This window comes from Schistocerca americana, chromosome 2 (genome assembly GCF_021461395.2).
Source record: "Schistocerca americana isolate TAMUIC-IGC-003095 chromosome 2, iqSchAmer2.1, whole genome shotgun sequence".
Classification (NCBI taxonomy): Eukaryota; Metazoa; Arthropoda; class Insecta; order Orthoptera; family Acrididae; genus Schistocerca; species Schistocerca americana.
Genome location: NC_060120.1, coordinates 208,711,295 through 208,724,253, shown reverse-complemented (window position 1 = coordinate 208,724,253; position 12,959 = coordinate 208,711,295). Strand labels below are relative to the sequence as shown.

At 40.8% G+C, this 12,959-nt stretch overlaps 1 protein-coding gene across 1 annotated transcript in view; it reads left to right on the top strand.

Annotated features, from left to right (window-relative positions):
- Nucleotides 1-12,959, top strand: part of LOC124594749 (probable multidrug resistance-associated protein lethal(2)03659) — a 288,064-nt gene that overhangs the window by 164,711 nt on the left and 110,394 nt on the right. The gene's annotated exons all lie outside the window — the stretch shown is intronic.

Sequence of the window (12,959 nt, the reverse complement as noted above, 5' to 3'; positions counted from 1 at the left end):
GGGTATCACTGGTGGCAGATGAGAGATCCAAATACACCGACGGAAAAATCTCACAAAGGAGTTGTTGTGCCATATAAACAAAAGTTGATAGGCTTGTTTCTATATGGGTCATTCCATGCCAGTCATCTAGAGGCTCCCACATGACCCTCATGGATTTTGATGAAATTTTGTATGAACATTCACACATGTTCTCAATGAACACTGGTAAAGTTTCAGTTTCAGAAATTCAATACTTTCGGAGATACAGTCACTTGTTTAAGACCATAGCACAGCTTTCTACAGTGCGTCCTTGAATTTTCAGCAACTTTGAGATATCTCTAAGTATTTGCATGAAAGAAACAAAACCTGGCCATCTTATACAACTGTCAGAGCTCTTTAAAGTAAAATATTTAGAAAAGGATTTCTGAGCAATTTTCATTATAGATAATTTGAAGCAAAGTTGGTCGAAAAAATAGCTGTTTAAAAAAAATGCGAACTTTCTGTTTTTTATATCTTCAAAAGTAATTGTGGGATGTACATCAAACTTCGCACACCATAACTCACCAACACAAGGTCTTAGAATATAAAATTTCATTCTCCTATTGCTTTCCATTATTTCACAAATCTAGGGTAAAATTGACGATTTTTCAAAAAGTGCTAAAAGTGGGTATTTTTAGTCAAATTTTTCAAAAAAGTGTTTTCTCCAAACTTTGGTCATTAGGAAGAGCATATTCTAAACTATCTAGAAAAGTGGATTTGGTTCTGCAATGCAAGCGTATAAGGCCCTAAAAAGTAGCATCATCACAGTTTGAACACATTTTTCTGGCACTCAAATCATACCTGAAATCTTTTATTTTGCCTTATACATGTTTATTAATGTCTGGGAGAAGTGAAATAAGAAGTCCTGATGAATAGGACCTAGCTTAAGACCACACTTATCATTAAGAATGAATGTAAATTGTAAAATTTATTTGCATGATCATCTAATTATTAATTGCCTGTTAAATGAACAAGACCAGCTTACTGATGGAAAAGAAGTGTATAAATGAGTTGCTATGGTCCATGGTGGCTTAACCACTGCTAGTTTCATTTCACCTGAGAAAACTGGCATTCCCATTGCCATAGGGGCTATGCCCAATAGCTTAGCAACAACAGCCATGGGTGGGTTTCTTTACCACAGGATCCCAAGCCTGATAGTAAAATTATTTAAGTGCCCTGTGTAACATTAGAAGGCACTCTTGGGTTCCTTAGATTGTTTCCTTTAACTTATTTCGATTTTTGATATTCATCAGAAAATTAATGTAGCATATCAAGAGGAATGGTGTATTGCCGGCCAGACGAATTTACTGATGGAGCTGGAATAACTGCAATAATGTGGTGTTCTGAAACCCAGCACTTGTCAATTCTTGGTGGCCAATAAAATGAATTTGCTGGACCATGTAGGTGCATAAAGTTTACTAATGCATTCATTTGCTCTGTGGAAGTCACACAGATATTCCCAATCCACCACACGTTTTCATAGATGTGTGGAGCATATTGTCCTGGTTGGAGAGCAGACATTAATATGCCTCCTTCATTACTGTGACCCATTTTAGCTAGAAAAGATGAACAATCACTTGAAACTCTGCTGACCTGAATTGCTGTTACATCAATAGGTAAAAAGTGATGATTTTCTCTAGTGCCTGCTACAGTTTGTCAAAGTTTAAACCTCTCTTCTTGTGACAATATTTTTTTCAATTTCATCTCTACTGACGAAAACAAATTTAATTCCATTAATGTTTCAGAGCAGAAGTGAAACAGATCTAGGGGAGTAAGAATTTGTCCATTAAGTGGCCGTTGCAAGCTTGCTCTTGCTGCTAACCGCTTCGTTGTACCTCCAATCCCATCATAAGGTGATTTCCCGTGACTAGTAGCAAAAAAATTCCATTTGGCTGTCATTCCAAAATCACTCTTATGATAGCGCAAATTTAGGAAATTCTTGAAATTTTTGTATTGAGCACTGGAGCCATCAATGAAATAATGAATGTGGGATATCTGTGAAAACCTTGCTTTTATATATTTGATGAGCTCCTTGATAAAAACGTGAACTGTAATAGTGTCATGCTGCAAGCAATCACTGATAATACAAAAACTTAAAGATTCTACTTTCTCATTTTGACGAAAGTAGATAACAAATGGATGAATTGTTGCTTGACTGTTGTCCCAGTGGAAGCCTTGCACAGCATCCTGAATGATAAAAGAATAATTTTCTGCAAAATCCATTAGGACAACAAGCTCTTCATCTTTCAGATGACATTTAAGGCCTTTAAGATGCAAGCTTTGATGCTTGGCAATGTAATGATGGCATGACAGACTCCATATTTTATTTTTTACATCTTCAATAAATTCATCCACTACCATTTGCTTCGTGTCCAGTGTGGCCTGATTGGTATGTATCCATTGCTTAAACACAATAACTTCCTGTGGCTCATGATCTAGGAAATAGCTGGCAATTTCAGATGCTATAGCTTCGGGCCCAGGACACCTTTCACAGCGATGTAGCATGCACTGTTTAGAGTTCAAACTGCCTTGCTGAGAATCTCCTTCTAATTTTCACATATACCAGCTCCGCTAAGCATAAGCTTAACATTTTGGTGAATTGCACAGACTCAAACTGCATGCATTCCACCTGATCCTACTGTTACACACCATTTGGGTCTAAGTTCACAAAACTTTGGGAACCCTATTTCTGAACCATTTATATTCTTATAGATAACATACAATTTCCTGTAAATTGCAGAGTAACAATCTTTTCTGCATGTATGTCTTTCTATCTAAAAGTCTAACTGAAATATTATCTTTTTTCCAGGGCACACCCTACTATACTCACCATCCTCAAAAAAATTTCACACGCTACTAGCAACTTATGCTGGTAATTTCCTGCTTTGCCTATTTTTGGGAAGTGCCAGAATGCCCTTCTCTTCCTTAATCTTCTGAGCATTCTTCACCATTCATTCGGACACACCGAACTGAGCTGCTGTTTGTCTGACTGTCCAACTTACAGGTGCCAAGGTTAAAATTTGCATCTGTTCTTTATGAATTGCATTCTGCATCTTGGCTTTCAGTTCAGTCAACAAATGTGCATAGTCGGCACAGTTTCCACATTCCTTAATTTCACAAGCATCTTCAATTTGTCGGTTTACTCCCATTGCATTTTCATTTCCGTTTTTAATCGCATTTTGGAGCCTTTTGAATTTCCTTCTTCACATATTGGGGCTTATCTCTGTAGGTTACTGTTCTCTTCAGGGGTGAAATACCGATAGACAATAAGCTACTATTTAATTCTTCTTTTGGTGTAAAGTCCTCATCAGAATGTGATGATGAGGCTGATGAAGCTTTGTCCAAGTGTTTATTTAAGGTAGTTCTGGAAGCCAGACAAATTTTCTGACCTGGCTTTGTTATTAATAAGCTGCTTCAACATATCAGAAGCCTTATTAGCTGTTTCAGTATCAAGAGTGCGAATTCCTGCCTTAACGTTATGATTCACCTTCCCAAAGGGATTGAAGCATTTGTGACATCACACTTTGTTCCACTATCTCCTTGCCCAATTGAGCAGGAAGGTATTCTGTTCCCTTCTGCATCCATCTCTAATAAGTAACTAAATAATGTATTTGGCCTCTAAGTGCAAATTATAATATGCTTAAATTTCGGACAAATTGCTACTGAATGAAATTATACACAATGTATAATACCAATGAAAAAATCTAATAAGAGATACATGCTATAAAAGAGACAATCAAAACAATTTTTTTGTAAATTATATTACAAACTTTGATGGTCCTACGAATCACTTAACAGCCACACTCAGTCAAGAGAACCCACTCACTATGCTGCAAACACACCACTGAAATACTGAGTGTTCAAACAAGGCTCACAAAATGGTTCAAATGGCTCTGAGCACTATGGGAATCAACTGTTGAGGTCATTAGTCCCCTAGAACTTAGAACTAGTTAAACCTAACTAACCTAAGGACATCACAAACATCCATGCCCGAGGCAGGATTCGAACCTGCGACCGTAGCGGTCTTGCGGTTCCAGACTGCAGCGCCTTTAACCGCACGGCCACTTCGGCCGGCCAAGGCTCACAACAATGAAACAATCTGATTGTTAAAGTAATTGTTGCCATTATATTTTCTATAAACAGTGAATTTTGTGAATTTTCTCTGTGAAACTAGTGGTTACGTATTTACCAAGGTGGTAGGCTACATTTAAGTGTGACTAAATACAAAATTAAAACTCTAAGATGTTTAACCAACCAATTTCACATTTTTCTCCTAATAACTTTGACAAAAATTCCCATGTTACAACACCCAGGTATTAAAATCTCCGCAATATTGATTGGAAAATTTACATCACTTGATGCACAATTCAAGCAAACATTCTTTTTTGGAAAAATGTTTTATACAATTGAATCCAAATACTAGGGCTTCATTTTCCACTTGTAAATATTTACAATTTTGAGAAGTACAAAAAAATAAGAAGCTATTATTCATTGAATTCTTTATGACCCCCCGCCCCCCCACCCCCCCCCTCTCTCTCTCTCTCTCTCTCTCTCTCTCTCTCTCTCTCTCTCTCTCTCTCTCTCTCTCTCTCTCTTTTAAATGAGAAGTTTTTATGCATATGAACACTTATGATAAAAGCAGAGGGGCTACTTCTCACTACTTCTCATAGTTTTCAAGTTTTTCTGACAGTCTCATTGCCTATTTACCAGATCTTTTTATTTCAATTATTCAAGGCACTAATAAACATTTATTAGGCATAATAAAAGGTTTCAGGTATAATTTGAGTGCCAGAAAAATGTGTTCAATCTTCCAGTGCGCCTCTTTGATGATGCTACTTTTTAGGGCCTTATATGCTTGCATTGCAAAACCAAATCCACTTTTCTAGATAGTTTAGAATATGCTCTTTCTAATGACCATAGTTTAGAAGAGTTTGGAGAAAACACTTTTTTGAAAAATTTGACTAAAATACCCATTTTAGCACTTTTCGAAAAATCGTCAACTTCACCCTAGATTTGTGAAATAATGGAAAGCAATAGGAGAATGAAATTTTATATTCTAAGACCTTGTGTTGGTGAGTTATGGTGTGCAAAGTTTCATGTACATAACACAATTACTTTTGGAGATATAAAAAACAGAAAGTTAGCATTTTTTAAACAGCTATTTTTTCGACCAACTTTGCTTCAAATTATCTATATGAAAATTGCTCAGAAATCCTTTTCTTAATATTTTACTTCAAAGAGCTCTAAAAGTTGTATAAGATAACCAAGTTTTGTTTCTTTCATGCAAATACTTTGAGATGAGATACCTCTAAGTTGCTGAAAATTCAGGGATGCACTATTGGAAGCTGTGCTATGGTTTCAAACAAGTGACTATATCTCTGCAAGTATTGAATTTCTGAAACTGAAGCTTTACCAGTGTTCATTGAGAACATGTGTGAATGTTCATACAAAATTTCATCAAAATCCATGACAGTCATGTGGGAACATTTCTCGATATTGACCACTTTCTACTCCCATTTCACACCAGTCGCAAAAGAGTGGCGCTAATAGTGCCACTATGAAGATACAGATAGGTTTGCTTTGAACACATGCTTTAAAGTGTAATGGGCGTTAGTTTTCTTGGAGACCAGACATGAGTTGATGTCAAGAAAGCCTTCAAGGAGACAGAGATGCCATTAATACCACCACCTCACAGGGTTTGAACGAGGTCGTATAATAGGGCTATGAGAACTGGATGTTCCTTCTGCGATATTACAGAAAGATTTTGCAGGAATGTAGCCACTGTACACGTTGGCTGGCAGCGGGGGTCACGAGAATGTACGGTCGCAAGATGATCGGGCTCCTGACAGCCCCGTAGCACTGCAGAGAGGGATGACCATCATTTTGATTTATGTCTCTGACGCATCGTACTGAATCTACAGCACATATTTGGAGAGCAATTGACATCAGTTATATAAAAAATGTTACAAATTGGTTACTTCAATAATAGCTTTAAGCCAGACTTCCTGTAGCGTGCATTCTGTTGACCTGAAACCACCACCATTTGCGGCTTTAAATGTCAAATCAGACACTTTCCAGCCGTCTAATTTCCAGACTTTTTATTGGGCCAATCATTTTGTTTGAAAATTAGGTGGGTACATTCTGTACTGAAAAGAACCATCTACGAAAAGATGAACATTTAGAGATTTGCAACTTAAGTGACGTCAAGCGAGAGCTCTTTGAAGGGAACCGTGGACGTCTGTTGTGCCTTCTGGTTCTGCCTCGGTGCCAGTGATAGCTTTGTGTTGGCTACGAGGCCAGTTGAGGCTCTCAGCCAACGTGTCTCAGTGCTACACACACTGGACCTACACCTGTAACTATGGTCTGGGGTGCAATTTCGTAGCAGGCACACTCTAGTGGTTACCCCATGCACACTGACTGCAAATTTGTGTGTCAATCTGCTGATTCGACTGTTCTGCTGCCATTAGTGAACAGCATCCCAGGGGTGCCTTCAAACAGGATAACGTTCGTCCACATACCGCTGTTGTAACCCAACATGCTATACAGTGTGTTGAGATGTCTCCTTGGCTTGCTCGAGCACCAGGTTTGTCTCCAGTTGAGCACATATGGACATCATCTGACAGCAACTCTACTGTCAACCACAACAGCAGTAACCGTCGCTGTATTAACTGGCCAAGTGGAACAGGCATGGAACTGCATCCCACAAACTGACATTCGGCACCTGTACAACATAATGCATGCACGTTTGCATGCTTGCATTCAACGTTCTGGCAGTTACACTGGTTATTAATGTATCAGCATTTCTCATTTGCAGTGGCTTAAATTGCATTTACATAACCTCGGATCTTGCAGTGTTAAATATGTTACCTATAACAATGTATTCCAGGAATTTGATTGCTATCCATTATTTTTTAGTGTTGCGATATTTTTGTCAGTGTATAAAGCCTCTCAAGGGGCTCACGACTCTTTCGTGAGTATGTGCGTGGCGAGCACGGGACCTCAACCTATTGCTTCCTTTTTTGTTATGTAACCTTTAATTTCTGACTGTACTTTCTTCCCTTACTTTCTTATGACAGCCTTTGATGTTCACCCTCCTCTTCCCTAGGTTCGGCTTTCCTTTCTTCACGTAGTTCTTCCTTTACTTTACATCAGCCCTTCTGGATTCGATGTTTATTCTCAAAAATATGGAGAACAACGCCTTATGCAGCACCGATTGCATTCAGTGTTACATATTTGTGCAATTACCTGTGGAATACACGTTTAAAAGCCAACGCATTAGTCTTACGTGGTAGGGCCGTTGTGTGTTCTTTCACTAGAGCCCCCTGACAAATTGCCCCTGGCTGCGCTACTGGCTCCTCACGCATGCTAAGGGCACCTAAGCCCATCTTCTTAGGGCATCGGAACACCAAGTGACAGTTCCGCCAGATTACCTTCACTACGATGAGTGGATCCAGTGGGGGAGCCCTTGATTGGAGTGGCTGGCATCAGGACGGACGTTTCGCACATAGAACAGATGACACTAAAAAGCGGCAGTCTTGATATAGCAGTCACATTAGATAGGTCTGGATATTTCAATGCTCCAGTGCTCCTTTTCTCTCAGCTCCTGCAACCCCTGTGGAAAGAGGGACTAGCCAGATGATTGGGAGAGAGAAGATTTATGCGATGTATGGTATGAGTCAATGCGGAAAATGTACACTGAATGTCTACTGATTAAAGCCGCCCCTGCTGCACAATTCAAACTCTTCAGATGTGTGAATGACTAGGTGACATACCAGTTGTAATATTTGTAAGAGGGGGCTGCAGTTGTTAAAACTATTTTCTCACGCAAGGAATGAAAAGCGTCTGTTGCCTGTTTCCCCAAAAGACAGAAATGGTAACACGCATATTGCACACATAGTGGGTATAGCACTTAAACAAAAAAGTTAAGCCAGGTGCAACACATGGTGGATTTCTGAACCACGACACACGGCAACAGGAGATCATCTCGGCAACCCTATAGCAATCCTTGGGCCACGTGTTAGTTGCTCGTTTCTGTCGACATTGTTGTTAAGTAGCATTGTTCGTTTTGCCATTTTCTGTAATGTAATATTTAAAATGAATGCAGATTTTATGAATAAAAATTACTCCCATGTAAAAAGGTTTATTTACAAATGGAAAAAAATTAGTACTACCGCTATTTCTAATTGATATTTCGGTTTTGTTCTTTGTTGTTAATAAAAATAAATACTTACAACAGAAACCAAGTTAAAGCCGACAAATGCCGGTTATTCAGTTCCGGTATTGGTTTTAACTGGTCGGTTTTCCTCATCCCTATCGTACTGTCCCATGATCTTAAGATCGGCATATTATGGCACACTTAATTTTGTTTTCTGTCCGTGGATCATTTTTGGTAGTGATCTTGGATATGTCAGGATATACATGGATGTGTTACAATGTATTTGCTATTTACATAAAAGTATAGGTAGATAAATTTTTGAGGTATTTGTAAAAAGAGATTGAGTTTACACCATGCAAATAAAATTACACATCACACACAAGGAATATATTGTATTAAATTGAGCTTATATAGTGACAGAACGATGTGTTGATTTACATGGAGTCAGCAGAAGCATCTCATAAGAATTTTGTCTCCCAGCATCTAAGAATTTCCTTTACACTGTTACACGTGCATCTAAGGACTCCTTTACAAAGTAACAAGAAGCTGAGAAACTCTTGTCATCTGAGGCAATTTCCGACATATTGTTCCTGTTTTCATACGAAATCGCACTTCATACCTGGATTCACATGATGTCTCTTCGGAGACTGATCATTAACTCCTAATGAGCTGTCTCAACAGGTTGACACTTGCTCACTCAGAGCAGGCTTGTGACTGGTTTAATAATCTTGCCCACCAATGATTAACAATAGCAAGTGAAATTTGCAACTAGTTTCTGTATATGAATTTAGCCATATTGAAATTAACAAGTTACCAGTATAGGTAAAGTCAGCAGCATGATTGGAGACGTATATTAACATTTGAACAGTGAATCTAAATAATGAAACAAATGCTTCTTGGTTCAAAGCCTTGTAGGTGAATGCCCGCTGTGTCTGTTAGTTCCAGCACGATACGGCTTCTCAGCCCATTGTTCTCACGCTTGGTGACCATTTAAAGCGTAACAGCAATATATAACTCATAGGCAGGGATGTGGCATATTGCTATACAGTGACTGTTGCCGTCGCCACCCTCACTTAAAATTGGAAAATGGTTCAGAGTCATCTTGCACAGAGATCTTACACTCCAGACATACAAGGACCTATGGGCTAGTCTTGAACGGCGATTGGTACATTTTGAACGGCGTGTAATACAGATAATTAAGCAGATTAAGGTGCTTCCGTTATAGACTTGGGAGGCAGTTTCCTCCCAGAGAAAGTCGTGGTAATATGGAGGTGCGAAAAGAAATCTCGTATCCCCAACAATGAAGTGTATCCAGTGCTTGCACTTTGAGTCTGCCGTGTGGCAGGAAGACTAATACCAAAGTTTGGAAACTGCAGACAATCACTCCATGAAAATAGCACTTGCAAACAACTGTCCTTGCGTATCAACTGTAACACCGTCCTCCATACTCATTAGTTTTCTCAGTCATTAAGAAAGAAAAGAAGACACAAGAATTTGCAAAGAAAAGAAGATAACAAGAATTCGAATCGGGAAGGTGCTAAAAAAAGTATAAACACGTACATCCTGTTGACATGACCAGTTGTGTGAAAGTCACAGCCACTCCTCCAAACCTCCACCCTCTTCCACCTCAGTTTATCTAAACCAGATCTTCCACTGTCCTTTCACTTGTGATTCCTACAGCACCATCTTAAGGATCCACTTCCTTTCCTGGAAACCCAGAGGTCCAATGCAAGTCAGTGGCTCAAGGAGCTGTGGCCTGTGGGTCCAAAGGCTGCCTGCTCTTCTTTTATCCCACACCCACTGCAGATATGCCCTCACAAGAATCTCGGCCACTGGAGGAGGAGGAGGAGGAGGAGGAGGAGGAGGAGGAGGAGGAGGCGGCGGCTATGCAGTTGGGTTCTGAAAAGATGTTCATTCATCTGGTTGTATACCCACTGGTGACAGGCAGTGATCACAAGGCGTGGCTGGCCCTCCTGGTGCCTTCCCACCTAACTTAGGGACCCAAGCATGATCGTTCAATGAAAATATAATAAATGTTACTGCCACCTGTCGGATCATACCTTATTTCCTTCTCTTTTGCAATTTGCATTGCTCGACAAGAAAGGTGCTTCACTGATGACCATTCCCCAATGCTCTTTGGTTATTGTGCATTGTCTGTACTGTTCTGGCCCCAGGAGGACGTTTTGAGAGGTCTGTATATTGATTTGCACAAATGTCACCCGAATAGATTCCCATTCGTTCACTGTTGGAAACAATAGCAGTGTGAGTGCAAACGACCAGTGATCACCATTTGTAAAGTTTGTTTACCTTCAGGTAGCCACTCACTTCCACTGTGTTGACCACCTTAATCCTCAATACCTTCCCCTCCCCTTCTCCTTTCCTCGTATTTGGAGACTACAGTGTGCACAATGCCCTGTGGCAGAGTACCAGTTCATCTAGTATGGACCTTCCCATTGACTGACTTCGTACTGGCCATGATCTGCCTTTCCTCAACGATGGTACTCCTACTCACTTTAGTGCCTCTCGTGACTTTGCTTCATTGATCACTACGTGACAAAATCGTTGTGACAGTGACAAGTTTCTGCGGGTCTTGTCACTTCTTTGTCATTGCCCGACGGACCGATTACAGTGTTGGGTGCTTCGGAGAGCCAACTGGCTAGTGTGTGCCTTTGCTGTTAACTTCACACTCTTTCTCAGATTGCATCAACCAGGTTATGCAAAAAAGTCAGATATGATCACCACCACTGCTGGAACTGCTGTTCCCATTTCTGCAGGTCCCCCTCCATTGACGAATATAGTGCAATGGTGGACCAGAGACATTGCCATTGCTGTTAAGGAGTGTCTAAGAGCCCTGCAACATCCTTCACAGACTGCATCAAATCACTTAAAAGTGAGAGAGTTAAAGTCTCGTCATGTAATTTGATGCAGTAAGAAGGAATGCAGGGAGTGCAACGTCTCCTCTGGGAATACACCTCTTCATCCCAGGTGACTCGAGCTCCAAAGATCCACAACTGTACCAGGTCTCTCCCTGCAGGTGGCATTTGTGTTGAAGGGTTGGCTCTTGTTGAACACCTTGTGACGCACTTTGCAGTGTATTTGCATCCTCTTCCAACACAGTTGTCCGCCCCTCGTGGTCTTGCGGTAGCGTTCTCGCTTCCCGAGCAGGGGGTCCCGGGTTCGATTCCCGGCGGGGTCAGGGATTTTTCCTGCCTTGAGATGACTGGGTGTTGTTGTGTCGCCTTCATCATCATCATCATTCATCCCCATTACGGTCGGAGGAAGGCAACGGCAAACCACCTCCATTAGGACCTTGCCTAGTAAGGGGGTGTGGGTCTCCCGCATCGTTCTCCTGCGCTCTGCAAAGAAGCATGGGACTTAATTTCGATTTCCTATACAGTTGTTTCCTAGTTGCGCGAGTGATAAATGGAAGACATCCCCATCACACCTAACCAAGATGAATTATGTAATGAATCTTTCAGTTTCAGAACTGTTTCAGGCTCTTGCTTAGTCTCATGTTATTGCCCCAGGCTCTGATTAAATCGTTAGATGACCAGTCATCTGAATTTTACCCAATGGGTGTATATCGTCAGGGTTTTAAATTGTATTTGGCATGATGGTGCCTTCCTTTTGCAATAGTATCACCACCCCTATCCTTCAGCCACACAAAAAAAACCATTCATTGACAAGTTACAGGCCAATTAGCCTCTGCTGTGTGATCTACAAACTGCTTGAAAGGTTGGTTGTCAACTGATTATGCTGTGTTGTCAAATCTTTGGGGGCTTTTGTCCCCATATCAGCATGGTTTTTGGGAGGGATGATCCACAACTAAACACACAGTTAGGTTGGAAATGTCAGCCGGACAGGCATTTCACCAAATGCCAAAACCTCATTACAGTTCTTTCGACTTACACAAGGCATGACACCACCTTGTGGCAAGACATTTTAATTAACCTCTGTGACTGGGACTAGACTACTTACTGATTTTTGTCAGTTTTTATCACACTGCTTGTACTGGATTACGGGTAGTCCTAGACTCAGCTCCCCATGGCTCAAAGAGAACAGTATCCCATAGGGCCCTGTGCTCAGTGTCAGTCTCTTCCTCAGTGCCATAATGGGCTGCTGATGTCTGTCAGGTGACTAGTCACACCCTCCCCCCCCCCCTCTCACTATATGTCAACTGCGCATTTGGTACAGCTCCCACTCTGTAGCCTCAACTGATCTCAAACCCACCATCTGGTGAGCCTCTAATTGGAACCTTTTTTATGGTTCGCAGTTATCAGCCGCAAAAACATGGTTCACGCATTTCTCTTGCTGTACTGCAGTCTATCCTGATCCAGATCTTTACAGAGGTACTCTGTGCTTAGATGTTGTTGCACAGTCCAGATTTTTGGGACTTTTCTTTTGCAAAATGCTGACTTGGCTGCCGGCTGTTGCTCTGTGCTAATCCCATAGACAGTTGTCTTGTTAATGTGGGGGATCTTATCTCTTCAATTCAAATGCTATGAGTTCTTTTTCTCCTATGTAACTGCCATTCAAAAATTTCACTATCTTGCAACAAACCCTATTATTTTTGCATATGCTGGGCATGTCCCCCGACATCCACCTTTCAGTGGGATTACCCTTTGGAATGTGCCTCGCAGCTATCTGCTTAGGCTTAAGTATCTCCTACTTAGAATGTACTCCTTGTGTTTTCCCACGCATCGTGCCTTCATTGGCACACAGGCCACATATCAGGACCAGTCTATTTGTTTCCCAAAATCTTTCACCCCCCTTGGCTTTTTGGTGT